This window comes from Siphateles boraxobius, unplaced genomic scaffold (genome assembly GCF_051911475.1).
Source record: "Siphateles boraxobius isolate OS27281-9 unplaced genomic scaffold, OSU_SipBor_1 6, whole genome shotgun sequence".
In the NCBI taxonomy this organism is placed as follows: domain Eukaryota; kingdom Metazoa; phylum Chordata; class Actinopteri; order Cypriniformes; family Leuciscidae; genus Siphateles; species Siphateles boraxobius.
The window spans coordinates 5,337,378-5,355,470 of record NW_027509186.1 but is presented as its reverse complement, the minus strand read 5'-3'; the positions used below and the strand labels follow the sequence as shown (position 1 = coordinate 5,355,470).

The following is an 18,093-nucleotide window of genomic DNA, read 5'->3' as shown; positions in this document are numbered from 1 at the left end:
TTGATCTCATATGGCAGACAATCAGACTACATTATGGATTCCAGTCGAGTGGAGGACATTTCATTGACTTTGCAGCTTTTAAACTTGAGTCTAATAAAGGACCAGAGATTAATGGCTTTTGTTGAGGATAATCTACTACGCAAAGACTCTGGCATTACTCACGGAGGTGAACCCATCATAGAGGATGAGGAGCTCTCCCCCATGATAGAAAAACGTCATTGTACTCACTTATTGTTTAGGCATGGCAAGTTGCTGGCTCACCGTGTTACTCTGACGACGAGTACGAGAATGACAACGAGGACACGACATGCAATTCTAAGGCGGTACAGTGCGTACATATCATGCAGTCACCACGGTCACTTCCCCATAAGGCTGACAATCGACACCGGGGCAACAGGTCTGCGGTGCTGCTGGCCCCTTCCAGCCGAGGGTAAACATGGGTTCTGCAGTACTCCAGGGGCCAGTTACAGGAACTGTAAGCTCAATTCGATTAGCTAGAATCGCTAGGTGTTTTTCGAAAACCCAAAGACATTGATGTCTTAACATCTTAAAATGAATGTTTAATATCTCAACTCAAGGTTTCTAATCAAAATGCCTAATGGGGTGTTTCATTTTGTCACAGCATTCGCCGATGTGGGCCAGTATAGCAAACCCCTGCCGTCGCTTATGCCAAATGTGGACGGCACGTTGCGTCAGATAGCTCAGTGGAGGTATATTGTTGCGACTGATCCAGGATATTCTTGATCCCTGTATGGAGCAACTGTCTTCGGCACTTTGGATCTGCGTAGCAGGCATTGGCTGGTCAGTATGGATGACTTTAGCATCCAGAAGACAGATTTTATAACCAAGAAGGACCAATATGAGTTGGCCTGAAAAATGCCGCTGCTACTTTCCAAAGGTCGATGTCTACAGTGTTACAAGACTTGATTGGCCAGTGCTGTTCCATCTAAATTGATGATGTAGTAATTTACTCCAAGTATGTTCAAGAAAATCTCCACAGCCTTAAACGGGTATTTGTCAAGCTGTAGTCTGCAGGGTTGACCCTTAACTTAGAGAAGTGGATTTTCCATTGAATCTGCCAAAGTTGACGGTGTTAGTAAGTTTCCAGCCCCCACAAATGTGAAATGGTTTTTCGAGCCTTGCTGGGTGGGATCAAAGATTAATTCCCTGATTTTCTGAGCGGGCAGCCCGTCTACATGGGCTTAAGAAGAAAAATGCATCCTGGGTATGGAACCCCTGAATGTCAACAGGATTTTAGAGATTTAAAGGATGCTTTGAAAACAGCTCCAGTGTTGATGGCCCCGGACTTCAGCCAAGCTTGTACTGTGCAAACGGATACAAGTGATATGGGCCTTGGAGCTGTCTTGCATCTTGTCTTGCATATTCATCCAGGCTGTTGCACAGAGCTGCAGCAGAAAAGGAAGGTCTGGGCTGTGGAAAAATGGTGACAAAATCTAGAGGGGTGACACTTTGAAATAGTCACTGATAATTCTACACTCACTTGGATTTTCAATCATCCTTGACCAACTTCCCGTCTTACAAGGTGGGCCATCCATCTGCAAGGTTTTGATTTTGTCGTACGCCACCATAAAGAAAGGTGCCATATCGCTCAATAAACAGTTAACTTACCATCTGCTTCTCTCTCTCGATTCTGGTTCCATTACAATATCTGGCATTATTATCAGAAGTTTATTTGATTATACATTAAATATTACAATACATACAATCCCCTATTACTAAATTGCACTATATTATATTAAAAAGGGTTTACTATGTATCAACTTGCTCGGAATGACAGTACTTGGAAATAAAGCTTCATGTCTTTAAATCCATATGAAGTCAGCGCTATTTCTCTGAATAAGTTGTGAAGCGGTTGTATTATTTCCTGATGTCTTTTTGCGAACCAACATTCACTTCAGACAGTTGGAGATCTTGGAAACTGTTAAAAAGCCACAGGTCAGATACAATTTTATGGGTTTTAAGTAGCATGACAGTTTGCATATGAATGAAGTGACATTTGCATATAAGCTAATTATTAATTTAACCAGCTAATTTAAGTCGTTATCTTTACTGCTTCGAAATACATACTAACGAAAACAATAATTTACAGTTATTGTACGAATAAAAATATAACATAACCACAGTGAATTACAGTACATGACAAATTAAGTTGTATGAGCATATCTTACAAAGCAAAAATCTGTATTGATTTAGAAGAATATGTTTTACCGAATATACAAGTTCCCCATCTACAAGTCATGGCAGTAGGGGAACCGGGGCAGGCGGATTAATGGTTGAATGAAAAACAGGTTTCAATTTGGAAGCATGAAAGTCAGGATGAATTCTCCTGTACGCAGAAGAAAGTTTGAGGTGGACTGCCACCAGACTAATAATCTTGGTGACAGTAAACAGGCCAATGAATTTAAGGGCAAGTTTATTACAGACAGTGCAGAGAGGCATATTCTTGGATGAAAGCAACACTTTTTTACCAACGACGTAGACGGGAGGCTTTGACCGTTGGCGACTGCCCTAGGCTATGGTGAGTGATCCCACCTGGAAGAGAGTCTGTCTGTCCCTCCTCCAAGTGTGGTGGCACGTCTTGACAAAGGCGTGGGAGGAGGGGACCGTGGCTTCGAATTCTAGATTCAGAAAAATAAGTGGCTTGGAACCTAAGCTACACTCAAATGGAGAAAAGCCCGTAGACGACACTGGTAATGAGCTAAACAACTCCTTGTCCAAGCACTTGTTTTATCCAGACTGGACTATTGTAATGCTCTCCTGGCTGGTCTTCCAGCTTGCTCTGTCAAACCTCTACAATTGATCCAGAATGCTGCAGCCAGAGTAGTCTTTAATGAGCCAAAGAGAGCACTCAGAGAGCACTCATCTCCTCACTAAATTGCACTGGTTGCCAGTTGCCACTCGCATTATATTCAAGGCACTGACGTTTGCCTACAGAACAACCACTGGCACTGCTCCCTCTGACCTAAACTTATTACTTCAGACTTAAAAAAAAAAATGCACTAAAGTTAAACTGAGAGGGGTTATAGCTCTTGCGTATTGTTGTCCAACTGTTAGTTTAACTGCTTCTATTGTTCTCATTTGTAAGTCGCTTTGGATAAAAGCGTCTGCTAAATGAATAAATGTAAATGTAATGAGTTATGCGCATACTCAACCTTTGAAAGTGTCTAACTCCAAGAAGATGGGTTCTGAGACCTCAAACACCGAAGAACACGTTTAATATCTTGATTGGCCCTCTCCGTCCTGCCATTACTCTGTGGATGAAACCCAGAAGAAAGATGAACACTCACACACAACAAATTAATTTTCTTCAAAAATTTGGAGACAAACTGAGGCCCACTGTCAGAGACCACGTCCATTGGAGGGCCATGAATGCGAAAAAAGTGGTCGATGACAGCAAGTGCTGTTTCTCTGGCTGAAGATATTTTTGGCAGAGGGATGAAATGATTTGCCATCAAGAACCGGTCCACCTCATTCAAAACCACCGTGTTACCCTTTGAGGGCAGGAGTCCTGTAACGAAATCTAGGTATATGTGGGACCAGGGTCTCGACGGAACTGACAGCAGTTGAAGGAGTAATCAGGGTCCAGCAAGGGGTCGATTGGAAGTCTTAGAAATAGCACAAACTGAGCAGGCAAAAAAAAAAAGTAGTATGTCATTGGCCATCGATTGCCACCAGAACCGTTGTTTAGTGAGAAACGTGGTGCAACTAACCCCCAGATGACAACCCACTTTGGAACAATGACCTCAATGGATGACGTCGGACCGTAAATTCTCAGGCACAAACAAACGACCTGGTGGGTGTTTACTTGACCTGTGAGTGTTTACTTTTCTCATTAGATTTTAGCACGGCTCTTCGTTACTGTGTTTACCCTGGTAAAACGCGCGTCGACCTGGCGTTTGTTTGTTTGTGTCGTGACTGTTGAGTTTTGCTTGGCTAAATAGTTGGGTGTGGCCAAAGCCAGTTAAAGTACTTATTCTACCCATCTGCTAGTACTTGTTAGAAGAAGCAGTAGAACAGCAGGAGAGAACATCAGTCAGTGAGTGTTTAATTTTCTCATTAGATTTTAGCGCGGCTCTTTGTTACTGTGTTTACCCTGGTAAAACGCGCATTGATCTGGCGTTTGTTTGTTTGTGTCGTGACTGTTGAGTTTCGTTTGGCTAAATAGTTGAGCATGGCCTGCTGTATTCATTAATGGGGTATTAGGCGTCTATATAACTGGTTAGTGCACCATGGCAAAGGTCGCGGCTGCCCTCGTGTGAAGCCCTCATCGTATGAAGACCAAAGAGTGTAAAGACCAGCGACTCTACCTGTGCGACTCCACCGAGCAAGGACACCGACAAGGCACACTTGAGTATTAAAATCTTTTTGTTTATTTTATTTATTAATTTTTTTTCTCTTCTACAACTTTTCACCTGATCTTTCTGTTTGTGAGCTCCTTTACACTATGTGTTTTCAAATCCCTGCAATTACTAACATACGTAAATCAAATGTCAAACGTCGGAGGCGGTACAATCCTAACAATCTCCGTACCTTTCCGGTGTCTTATAATACTTTATTCTCTTTTCCTATTGGTCTCTGGAACTGCCAGTCCGCTGTAAACAAAGCTGATTTCATTACAACTTTTTCAAGTCATTTAGGTCTCAGTCTATTGGCCCTGACTGAGACCTGGATCAGACCAGAGGACACTGTCACACCTGCTGCCCTCTCCACTAACTTCAGTTTCTCACACACCCCCCGACTGACCGGAAGGGGTGGAGGTACTGGTCTGCTCATCTCAAACGATTGGAAATTTGATCCTTTACCACCTCTGTGTGACAACAGCTCATTTGAATCACACTCCATTACCATCACTAGTCCTATTAAAATCCATTTTGTAGTTGTACATCATCCCCCAAGTCAACTTGGCAGTTTCTTGGAGGAGCTTGATGTGCTACTCTCATCCTTCCCTGTAGACGGTACTCCACCTAGAAAACCCTCAGGCTGCCGATTTCTACACCCTGCTTGCCTCATTCGACCTCAAACGAGTATCTACTGTGGCTACTCACAAATCAGGTAACCAATTGGACCTTATCTACACACGCTACCGCTCCACGGACAATACACTGGTCACTTCGTAGCACACCTCAGATCACTTCCTCCTCACTCTCAAGCTCAACCTGCCTCAGAACACAACACACACTCCTCCACAGGTCACCTTTCGGCGGAACGTATGCTCACTTTCACCCTCTCGCCTATCCTCTATGGTCTCATCCACACTTCCTCCACCTGATAAGCTCTCAACACTAAATACTAACTGATACTCTTTTCTCCACTTTAACATCCTGCTTGGACAACTTCTGCCCCCTTTCCTCCAGCCCAGCCCGCGCCACACCCTCTGCCCCCTGGTTATCTGATGTTCTCCGCGAACATCGTTCTAAACTCAGGGGTGCAGAGAGGAAGTGGCGTAAATCGAAAGATCCTACAGACCTGGGTCTTTATTAATCCCTCCTCTCTTCCTTCTCTGCTAATATCTCTACTGCTAAAATGACTTACTATCACAACAAAATTATCAATTCTTCTGATTCCCGCATGCTTTTCAAAACTTTCTCCTCTCTTCTCAACCCTCCTCCTCCTCCTCCTTCATCAACCCTAACAGCTGACGATTTTGCCACATTCTTCATAAATAAAACAACCACCATCCGCGGCCAATTTACCAATCCACAAACTGACACACACATTTTACCAGCAAACACATTCTACCCTCCTTCTCTCTACTTTCAGAGGCAGAAGTCTCTAAACTCCTCCTTTCCAATCGCCCTACCACCTGTCCGCTTGATACTATCCCCACTAATCTACTTCAAGCCATTTATTCCTCAGTTGTACCCACACTCACGCACATCATAAACGCTTCTCTTCACACTTGGAACCTTTCCCATAGCTTTTAAGCAGGCTCAAGTAACCCCATTGCTTTTTTTTTTTTGCAAAATATTTTTATTGAAAACTGAATCGAGTTACATAAAATAGACAACTTTTACAATTTAGATTTTAAACAAAAAACAAGAAAGGAAAAATACATGACATAACCAAACCAAACCCACCCCTACCCCACCTTGGCTTACTTAAAATCATATACAAATATAAAATATAACAGGACTTAGTCTGGTAAGACCGGCAAGTCTGCAAAATATGATAGAAAAGGCTGCCATATGTAAGAAAACTTGTCAGTGTTTCCTCTCATTGCATATTTAATTTTCTCAAGTTTTAAGAAATCCATAGCATCAGTAAGCCACTGCGAGACTGACTGAGGATTTGAAGATTTCCACTGTAAGAGAATTCGACGTCTGGCCAATAAAGATGTGAATTTGAGAATTTCTTTCTGTGCCCAATTAAATCGATCTGATTTGTCTGGGGTCCCAAAAATAGCAATTAAGGGGCAAGGTTGAAGGTGTATTCCTATTATAATTGAAATTATGTTGAAGAAACCAGACCAAAAGTTGTGTAACCATGGACAAAGAAAAAACATGTGGCTCAAATGACAACGTGGGTTAAGACATCTTTCACACTTCGTCCCCTTGGAATTATAAGGTTCTATCTGACATTTTTGTCAAAATTGAGTTATTCACATATTCTTATTCTGTGACAACTTATTTACATTATGAGATGTGTTTTTTTTAAGTTGTGTACATTGTGGGACTTTTTATTGAAAAAACAAAAAGGTTCTATCTACAAAATTGAACTCTAACTTGGCTCTATAAGGTTCTATCTGCGTGAGCCAATCAGCACTTCGAATGCACAGAAGAGGACCAATCAGAATCAACTTTATATGTCATGTCGCCGGCTTTTTCCTTGAAGACAAAAAGAAACCCCATAAAGGCAGAATGCTATACATTTACAGTAAATTAAATATTCACTAAATTGTGTAGTGTTATGAAGTGGCTTCAATTTGGCCATTTTCTTTATAGTGTATTGGTTATTATTATTAATTATGAATGAGGTTATTATTAATAACTATTATTATTATAGTTATTATTATCTGAATTATACAAATATGCAGTGAGTAAATTGAATATTTAAAAAAAAAACATTTAACATACAAGTGTGTCTGTGTGCGCGAGTGTGTGAAAGTGTGTGTGTGTGTGAGTGTGTGAAAGTGTGTGTGTGAGTGTGTGTGTGAGTGTGTGTGTGTGTGTGTGTGTGTGTGTGTGTGTGTGTGTGTGTGTGTGTGTGTGTGTGTGTGTGTGTGTGTGTGTGTGTGCGAGTGTGTGTGTGTGTGTGTGTGTGTGTGTGTGTGTGTGTGTGTGTGTGTGTGTGTGTGAAAGTGTGTTGGTGTGTGTGTGTGTGTGTGTGTGTGTGTGTGTGTGTGTGTGTGTGTGTGTGTGTGTGTGTGTGTGTGTGTGTGTGTGTGTGTGTGTGTGTGACTGTGTGTGTGTGAGTGACTGTGTGTGTGTGAGTGAGAGAGAGTGTGTGTGTGTGTGTGTGTGTGTGATTAAAAAAATAGTCTGACATTTTTTTGTGATCATATAGTCAGTGAATCATTTTTCAATGATTATTTAACTTTATGAATTAATTTGCTGAAGCATGTCGATTTTATTGTAGTTTTTAAAGTCTTAAAATGTCTTAATTTTTACAATTTTAAGCCTTAAAGGTCAAATAGTTAACAATTTCATTGATGGGGTCTTAATTACAACAATAAACGTTAGCATGTTATTTCAGCCATACTGATGTCTAGAGAGAAAGCCATTTCACCTGGCCCACTTTAGCTGGAATAAAGTCCTACTCAGATGTATTACAGTAGCTGCTTTCTGTCTAAACAAAAGAAAGATTAAAGAAACAATTTCTGCAATAATGTGTTTAATTACCCACCAAATTGGTAACGAAAATTAAGATTCTGCACTGGACAAAATATTTAGACCTACCTTGCTTAATTTGAAATGTCCTAAATACATGGAAGTGCTAAAAAATATGAAATAAATGTCATAGAAAGGATACAATTTTACTTTCTAACACATGTTGAGACATTGTTACAACATTAATTTTATATTTAATGTTCAAATAATGTTTTGGCAGATAGAACCTTATAATTCTAAGCGAAAAGTGTTTTTTTAGAATTAGAAGGTTCTATCTGCGTTTGACCCATTCCAAAAAAACCCATTTACAAATTTGAGAGGATTTTGATATTGTACATTTAGAATACATTTAGGGTCCCTGTTATTTTCATGTTTGAAAGAAACTTGTTCCCCATATAAATTTTCCTATATGTAATGCAAAAACTTTGAAGCTCAATATCTCAAAACTGCTCAGAACGCAGATAGAACCTTATAATTCCAAGGGGACGACTTATCCTCTACTCCTAGGAAAATTGCAGATAATCTTGCTTTGGAGAAATGGACTCTGTGTACAACCTTGAAATGTATCAGTACAAGACGTGCACAAGATGACACAGTACTCAGTCTATCAATGACCTCTTGCCACCACTCCTCACTGAATTGTTGTCCCAGTTCCTCCTCCCAAGCAGTCTTTGTTTTTGAGTTTGTGTAGTTACAAAGATCCAGAATACAGTTATAAATTTCGGAGACAATCCCTATTTGTTGTGGCTTAAAGTCGAGCAATCTATCCCATGGTTGTTGAGGAGGTAAGAAGGGAAAATTAGAAAAGCTTTTTGAAACAAAGTGCCGAACTTGAGGGTACCTAAAGAAATGGTTCACAGGTAATCCATACAATGATGACACATTGGTAAAACTGTTAAAAATACCATTGGAATACAAATCAGCAAAAAAACGTATACCTTTGTTATGCCATGTCAAAAAAGTAGAATCAAGAGATGAGGGAGGGAACAAATGATTCCTACACAGTGGACCATCTGGAGATGATGTTACAAATTTGAAATGTTTTCTGAATTGATACAAAACTTTTAAAGTGTTAAGGACCACAGGGTTTCCAACATACAGCAAGATTTTGGTTGGAAGAGAAGAGTGTATGAGGGCAGATATAGAGGATTTCGGACCGCAAGAAAGGGCTTCCAGTCTGCACCAAGGTAAATAAGGAAACTCATTCCAGCAGCGTATTTTATGAATATTACTAGCCCAGTAGTAAAATTGGAAGTTCGGTAGAGGAAGACCACCACCAAACTTATATTGCTGAAGTAATGACTTACGGACCCGTGGAGACTTCGCGCACCATATAAAGGAACTTATCATTTTGTCTAAGGAGTCAAAGAAATATTTAGGTAGAAATAGAGGAATCGATTGAAACAAAAAAAGAAATTTAGGTAAAACATTCATTTTAATAACATTAGGCGAACAAAGATGGTGACAGAGGACAACCCTTATGTGTCCCTCGCTCTAATGGAAAATATTCAGAGCAGATGCAATTTGTTTGAACACAAGCTTGTGGTGATTTATATAATAATCTCACCCAATTTATCAATTTATCTCCAAAGCCAAATTTTTTCAATACGGCAAATAAGTATCCCCACTCTACCCTGTCGAATGCCTTCTCAGCATCTAATGATATTACAAGCTCAGGTAAATCTGTTGTTTGCGCCGAGTAAATTATGTTTAATAGAGTACGAATTTTATAAAATAAATGCCGTCCTTTAATAAAGCCATTCTGTTCTTCAGAAATAATACTAGGCAAAACCTTTTCCAAACAAAGAGCAATAGTCTTAGCCAATACCTTTACATCAACATTTAGTAAGGAAAGAGGTCTATAAGAGGTGCGGATCCTTGTCAGGTTTAAAGGGAAGAGATATTGATGCTTGAGTAAGTGTGGGAGGTAGCAAACCGTTTTCCAAAGATTCATTATACATCTGCAAAAGCAATGGGGCCAATTTATCACTGGATTTCTTTAAAAAAAAATCAACTGTGAATCCATCAGGACCAGGGGCTTTATTTTACTGCATTGCTTTGATAGAAAGCAGTAATTCTTCCAAGGAAAGCGAAGCATCCAATTCCTTCACACGATCACAAGCAATAGTAGGATTTGCAAGGTTATCCAGAAACTGATTCATCTTGGTGGTATTTGTCGGAAATTCTGATTTATACAAAGCAGAGTAAAATGACTTAAACGACGCATTAATTTCCTTAGGATCTGTGACAGGTATACCAGAAGAATTCTTAATTTGGGGTATGAGACGTGAGGTCGATTGCCGTTTTAACTGGTGTGCCAATAACCGATTTGCTTTATCACCATGTTCATAAAAAGTACCACGAGTTAATAATAACATTCGCTCTGCGTTTTTAGATGAAATTAGATTCGAACTTTGTCTGGAGATCAAGACGCTTCTTAAATAGCTCTGGGGAGGGGTCAGATGCACATTCTTGATCAAGGTTACCGATAGCTAACAAAAGTTCTGACAACCTTATTTTATGTTTTTTATTGGAGTAGGAGGAGTACGAAATAACCTGTCCCCTGAGAAAAGCTTTCAATGACTCCCAAAGCAGTGAATATGATGTAGCTTCATTCTGATTAAAAGAGAGAAACTCATCAATAGAATTAGAAATAAAATCACAAAATGTTTTATCTGCCAGCAATAAAGAATTTAGTCTCGAAACCAGTGCAGTATATTTATGTATGGATAATTGAACATCAAGAAACAATGGAGCATGATCGGATATTAGAATGGCTGAATAATCAGTTGAAACAACACAACGATTAATACTATTATCTAAAAAAAGTAATCAATTCTTGATAAAGACTGATGTACCTGGGAGAAGAAAGGAAACGTTTTGCTTGATTGATTACTATGCCTCCAAGGATCCACCAATCCACTCTGAGTCATGAAATCAGCGAAGGATTTGGACATAGATGATTGGGACATTGTGCGGGGACTAGATCTGTCCAACACTGGGTCAAACACACAATTCAGATCACCTCCAAAAATTAACAAATGAGTGTTTAAATGAGGTATGCTGCTAAGTAGTCTATTGGCACAATCAACTTCATCAAAATTAGGTACATAAACGTTGACAAGCAACACCTTTGTCTGCATTAATGTGCCTGCCACTATGAGATATCTGCCATTTTTATCTGCAATAACCTCACTAGATAGAAATTTAACTTTTTTACCAATTAAAATAGCAACTCCTCTGGCTTTGGAGTTAAAATTGGAATGGTGGATCTGACCTATCCAGGAAGACCGGAGCCTGTGATGGTCCTTAAGTCTAAGATGGGTTTCCTGCAAAAACACAATGTCAGCGCTAAGCCGCTTCAGATGGGTAAAAACCCTAGATCTTTTAACAGGATTGCTCATACCTTGTATATTCCAAATAAGAAAATGAATAGGCTTGCCTGCATTATGATTCAAATTAACGTTAGCAGAACACATTTAGAATAAATAAGAAAACCAGAAAGCCAGGGTGAGTGACCTCCCCAAATTCCCACCCATACACATACATAACCCCATGAACCCACACACACCAAAACAAAGTCTCCATAAGGGAGACAGCAGTGCAAAACAGGGAAAACTGTCGCCACAAACAGTGACAATTCGGAGAATCACTAAGCTAAACCTAAGAGACACTCCCACAGAGTCAATTGGCATTAAGGCTCAGCTAATACTGATATACCCCATAACGGGTCGACCTAACAACAATAAGATACAAGTCAAGTGCGTTTGCAAACTAGGCCTAATTTAAATTGTAAAGAGGAAATATAAACACTTCGCTCATCGTAACTAAACTTATATTATAAACATAACATTGGGCTAAAGTAGAGCGTTATTACACCTCGATTTTAATTCACCAAAGAAATGATAAGGAGAGATGAAAGAATCTCCAGTTAACAAGTAAATAGGCCTAACTTAACGTTAAATATATGAATACAGGATGTAAACAATATTCAAATGTAAACTGAAGGCATGATATAACTGTAAGATACCACTTGTAAATATTACCCAATGTTCATCTTCTCGACGTAAGTTTTAGCATCGTCCGCTGAAACAAAGTCCTTTTACTCACACCTCCATAGCTGATCAGCAGTCGGGCTTGGTAGAAAAGACCGGAGCAGACCCCCTCAACGCCTCGCAGGAGCTTCCTAACTTCGTTGAAGGCAGCCCTGGCTCGGGCTACCTTGGCAGTGTGATCGGGGAAAATGCTAATCCTCACATTCCCCGCACCGAACCGTTGGCCCTCTCTTGCGTGTCCTAAAACATCTGCACAATCAGTGTAGTAATGGAACCTGGCGATAATGGGACGAGGTCACTCATCTGGCCTGGGCCTCGGCTGGGCTGATCTGTGTGCTCGGTCTAATAGCGGCACTTTATCCAACTTCAGTACGTCCTTTAGCAGGGGGGCGATCGTGGTAGTGTTAACAACCGTGTCTTCAGAAACACCTACGATTCTTATATTTTGGTGGCGTGATCTGGATTCGAGGTCCTCACACTTATTCTCCAACTTGGAAAAATTGGAAATTAAGCGTTCATATTTGCACTTCAGATCAACGATGTCGTCAGTACGAATGACGAAAGGGACACCTCCACTTCCCCCACAGTACCTTGCTAATTCAGCATCCGCAGCTGCTTTATTATTTGCAAACTGGGTTTTAACGGCTTGCAAGTCTGCTCTGATTGTAGATAGGTCGTCTCCCAGTGTCGCTCGGAGTTCAGTTTTAAAAATCTCTGCAATGTCTTGTCTCAAACACGTTAGCAGTTCGAGCTTCAAGGCGTGCGCATCGGTAACGTTAGCTTGAGCGTCAGGCCTGGGCGAAGTCGAGCCGCAAGGAGGAGATGAACTGCCCGTAGCCGAGGGCGTCACCTGTGAGCCAGGCCTCTGCTGCTGGGTTGCAGCACGAAGTTTAGTGTTCCTTCCAGACATTGTAACTCATTCAAACTGAATGCTAACAAGCACGGAATTCACTTGGGTATCTGTTTTAAAAGATTTACCCCCCAAAAAAGCGCTGATAAATAACGGTTTAGTCGAAAATCTGCGGGAGCCTCAAAACACACGTCCTACTCCATTGGTTGCACAGCAGCGCCCCCAACCCCACTGCTTAAGAAACCCAATCTAAATCCAGCACATCTGGAAAATTACAGACCGGTATCCCTTCATCCATTCGTTGCGAAAACACTTGAACGAGTTGTTTTCAACCAGATTTTGTAATTTCTTACACAGAACAACCTCTTGGACAACAATAAGTCTGGTTTCAAAAGCAAATACTCAACTTAGACTGCCCTGCTCTCAGTAATTGAAGCTCTGAGACTGGCAAGAGCAGCTTATAAATCCTCAGTTCTCATCCTGCTGAATCTGTCTGCTGCCTTTGACACAGTTAACCACCAGATCCTCCTGTCAATCCTAAAGATGAAGGGCATCTCAGGAACCGCACTCCAGTGGTTCAAGTCTTACCTCTCAGGTAGGTCCTTTAGGGTGTCGTGGATAGGTGTGGCATCTAAGACCCAACATCTAGCTACTGGGGTGCCTCGGGGCTCAGTGCTTGGACCACTCCTCATCTCAACACTTCATCACAACTTCTCCATTCAGCTAGGCTCATCATCCATAACTCCATCAAGGTCAGCTAGGAACCTTGGGGTTGTAATTGATGATCAATGGAACTCCTCTCCTCACAAAATTGCACTGGTTGCCAGTTGCCGCTCGCATCAAATTTTGCCTACAGAACAACCACTGCCACTGCTCCCTTTTACCTAAACTCATTACTTCAGACTTATGAGCCATCCAGAAACGTGCGCTTTGGTAGCGAATGTAGTCTTGTGGTACCATCTCAAAGAGGCACAAAATCTCTTTCTCAGACCTTTACCATGACTGTTCCCTGTTGGTGGAATGGTCTGCCCAACTCAGGTGTGCCCAACCCTGCTCCTGCAGATCGACTGTCCTGCACAGTTCATCTCCAACCCTAATCAAACACACCTGAAGCAACCAATTAAGGTCTTCAGGATCACTTGAAAATTAAAGGCAGGTGATTTTAATTAGGTTTGGAGATAAATTGTGCAGGACAGTCGATCGGCAGGAGCAGGGTCGGGCACCCCTGGCCTAACTCAACTAGAGCTGCTGAGTCCGTAGCCACTTTCAAGAAACCGCTGAAGATGCATCTTTTTCAGCAGCACTTAATCTAGTAATACTAACACATTCTCTTTTATTCTATCCTATTTTATTAATTTTTTTTTTTTTAAACTGTGTTAAATAAACTGAGAGGGGTCATAGCACTTGCATATTGTTGTCCTACTGTTAGTTTAACTGCTTCTATTGTTCTCATTTGTAAGTCACTTTGGATAAAAGCGTCTGGTAAATGAATAAATGTAAAAAAAAAAAAATTGTTAATGGTGGGCATCCGGGTGGAGGACTTGTAAGGCTGTATGGACCTTTGACTCGATCTCCAAGTCACCATTGAAACTATGACTCTCTGTGGCAAGATGAACGCAGGAGACGACAGGTGTTCAGATTGTTCAAAAACCGCCAGTAGAAACTATTAGCCTGTTAGAGTATGCCGTGTGGTTGATGTCCAGTGTTGCTAACTAAGCAGAAATACATAATCATGTTTTTTATCCGTAGAGCTAGTTTCTGGAGTAAATATATAGGCTATAATTTGTGTTTACACAGCTTGTAACACTGTGTTACAATGTGCCGCTATTAGAACTATGCAATTCTATTCTATACTTTTATGAATTCTATTAAGAAACCATGAGAAAAAGGTGAATAAAGACTCGAGTCAATGTTCAGAAATTATTAATTATTATTCTGTCATGACAACTCTCAGGAGATTGGTTTGGTAATAGAGATTGGCATTTTAATGGATATGACAATGTTAATGTATTTGGTCTTGACGGAACAGATCTGCTGCTGTACTGAGACTTGCTACTGAAAATACATTCACAGCCATTGATGTGAGCATGCAAGTCATGCTGCTGCTGCACATGTAACATACATGAATTAACCCTATAGCAGATCTATATAGGTGGAGCTGGGAAAGGGTTCTGAAAGCGCGCTGCGCGCTAAAACTGTGCCATGGCTACCTTGCCGACCGGCTTAACACTAGTGACTTAAGGCTATGTACGACTTGGCTGACAATTGATAAAAGAACATATAGACACTTCATAATCTTATAAGATGATTGCATATGAAAGATTTTACTTTAAAAGAAAATTGTAAAAGGTGTTATGTATGTTTGGCCCAGGTTTTTGTTGCATTTACAGTGTTCTGACCACTGGGGGTCACCATGGAGATGCATGTTTCGAAGCCTCGACATAATACGGCACATTTACTTCAAACTGTTTCAGTGTACCATGAAGCCTTGACCTGCCCACCACTAGTTATATATGCTTCAGTCAGTGATTCACTCGTGCACTGTTGACATGATGCAAGTTTAAAACACTTCTAACATGAAGCTAGTTTAAAACTTGTAAAGATTGCGCCACTTAGGAATTAATAACCAGACCACACTATATGCGCAGAGATTTTTTACATGTTCTGAAAGCGCGCTGCAAACTGTTTACAGAAAACAATGCCAGTATTTGAATGTTTGAGAAGCAAGCTCTTTGGCTGCTGAAGCAACAGCAACCAATCAGCTGTGCTAAGTAGATAACAACATGATTGCTACCAATAAGCTAAAGACCTATCAGCCTGCACCATTCAGAGTTCTATGCCTGCCAGAACTATGTAATTATGTTTTGAACTATGATGTATAGCTGTATTTTCCAGTGTGTTCGTTGTAAAACTCAAAAATTTGTTTATTTTTAATTATTTAAAAATGCCTTTATTTTTATATGAAAAAGTTAATAATTGTATTTTATTGAGAAAATATTTTAGTTTGTCTTGTATATTTTTTAAGTAGATCAGATAAAATTTTAAGCTGTCATCTGGTCATGTTACAATGTGCCCCTCACGTTACAACATGCCCCACCTATGGGGCATGTTGTCACATTTCACTTCCATTCTTAAGGGTAAATCAAGAAAACATTATACACTGTATTAATGAAACAAAACCACATAATTGTACTTGACGTGTGAAATTAATGTGGGGGAAAAAAATACTCTGAACCCTACACAAACTGAGAAAGTCAAAAAGTATAAGGTTTGTGCAACGCTCTGCCCAACTTTAAAACTATTATCTGTGAGCATTTCATTTACAATAACTGCCTTAGGTGTGAGTAATCTAATGTTTACGAGCCCAAGCTTTTGAAAATGTTTTTGTTCAATAACTTTGTGATTTTCTGGTTTAATCACAATCAGATTTTTTCTAGATCCTATCGTAGATTTATTGTTTGACCTCACTATTCATATAATTATTTTAGTTTATATAAATTCTGGTACAAAGACTTATACTCATTTCTCTCTCCCGGTCTCATTCTCTTTCGGACTGATGCCCCTCCCTACTCAGCAGCTTTACATTTGTTGTCTGAATAATCCATCTACATGCCCATATCTTTGCAGCCTTGTAAAATCATTTTTATGAGGCTGTTGGTGGGTTACCAATTTGTATCTCTCATTTAAATAGCCTCGTGGTTTTGTGCACACGGCAAATCAAGCAGGGTGTTTAAAATGTGATTCAAACCATTAGGACTTTCATTCAACAGATTTTTTACAATGCAAGAGAAAGAGTCACAACAATCAACAAGACTTAATTAATTGGGCACTTGCTGGCTATTACAACAAAAAATATCAAATAAATTAACTATAAACAGCAAATTTTGAAACACAGCAAACACATTCACACAACACATGCTTTGATGCTTGGTAACATAATGCTGGTTCACTAAGGAAATGATGTATGACCACAGCTTGGCTTAGGAAAAACATTTAAAATAACAAGATAAAGCATTACAAATGCTGGTAGAAATTTACCACATATTTGATCTCCCATAAGATTAAAATAATAATGCACACATCCACTGACTGTCACGGGTGGTTGCTGGCAGACAGATGAGGAAGAAATATACGATTAAATTCAAAGATTTATTCTCTTGAATCCATAGATCCAACAGAAAGGCGAACAGAGAGTGACACACACTTAACATAGACAGTACCAGACACTGAAGTGAACATATATACAGGTGTTAATGATGTTGACTGATGAGTGCAGCTGAACGTGATTAGTGTCCATAACAACAAATGAATGATGAAGGCAGGTGATGACAAACTAACGTGAATGTGACACTGACATTGATCTGTGTTACTGATCAAAAATAAATAGGAAATTAAATGAAAAGTGAAAGGAAAACATTTTGTGTTCTGAAGCCAAGGTATTATGTTTCCTCCAACACCTACTCCCTAATCGAGGAAAGATGACAACCAGAGAGTGTGGCCCGCAAATAGGATGGTAAGGAGTTTCAAAAGTTTACAAAGTAAAACCCATTACTGACTGGCATTATGCACAGTTGAAATGAGTCACATTTGCCACCTTCCCAAACCTTGTACAGCTGCTGGGATGGGGAGTTCTGGACGATGAAAAAAATGTTGTGTGTTTTCCTGCACGTGGGACCTGCCTTGAAAGTGTACAAGCAGGCATTGCAAACTTCATTTGGTTCTCAACTTAAAACAATGATGGCCAAAGGAGCCGGTTCACTGAGGATATTATAGACATTACGTAGTAGATCCGCATAATTTAACCCACTCTGAGCCAGGAACAAGGGCCAGCAATTAGAAATCTTTTGATCCTGAACAAGGCACTCTTATATCTGGGTGCATGCAGCCTCCACTGTGAAGACATCTGTGTGTAATGAGCCTTTAAAATGAAACGAGCAAGACTGAGAGATTGTGTCTATTATATGTAGTCACTCTGTTTTTTAGGACAAGATCTGATTCACAGAACAAAATTGGAACTAATCAAGACCAACTCAGAGTTGTTGTTTTTTTTTGTACTGTAGGTGCAAACTACAATGTGACTGACAAACAAAGTGAAAAATCTGAATATACAGTAATTACAATATACAATATTACAATTCGTTAATATATCTAATAATTAGAAAAAAATATTTTAGGAACACTTGATGATGGACTTTGAGAAATGAACCAGAAGGAAGAACTGAAATAGCTCATTCACAAACATGGGAATACATAGATGGTTCAGTTTACTCAGACATATTATTTGTGATCAAGAAATTAAGTTACACTTTATTTTAAGGTGTCATTGTTACAGTGTAATCAT

General features: G+C 39.9%; 1 pseudogene; it reads left to right on the top strand.

Moving 5' to 3' along the window:
• Positions 1–4,465: 4,465 nt before the first annotated feature.
• LOC143716468 (uncharacterized) lies at positions 4,466–17,834 on the top strand (annotated as a pseudogene).
• The last annotated feature ends 259 nt before the right edge of the window (positions 17,835–18,093 follow it).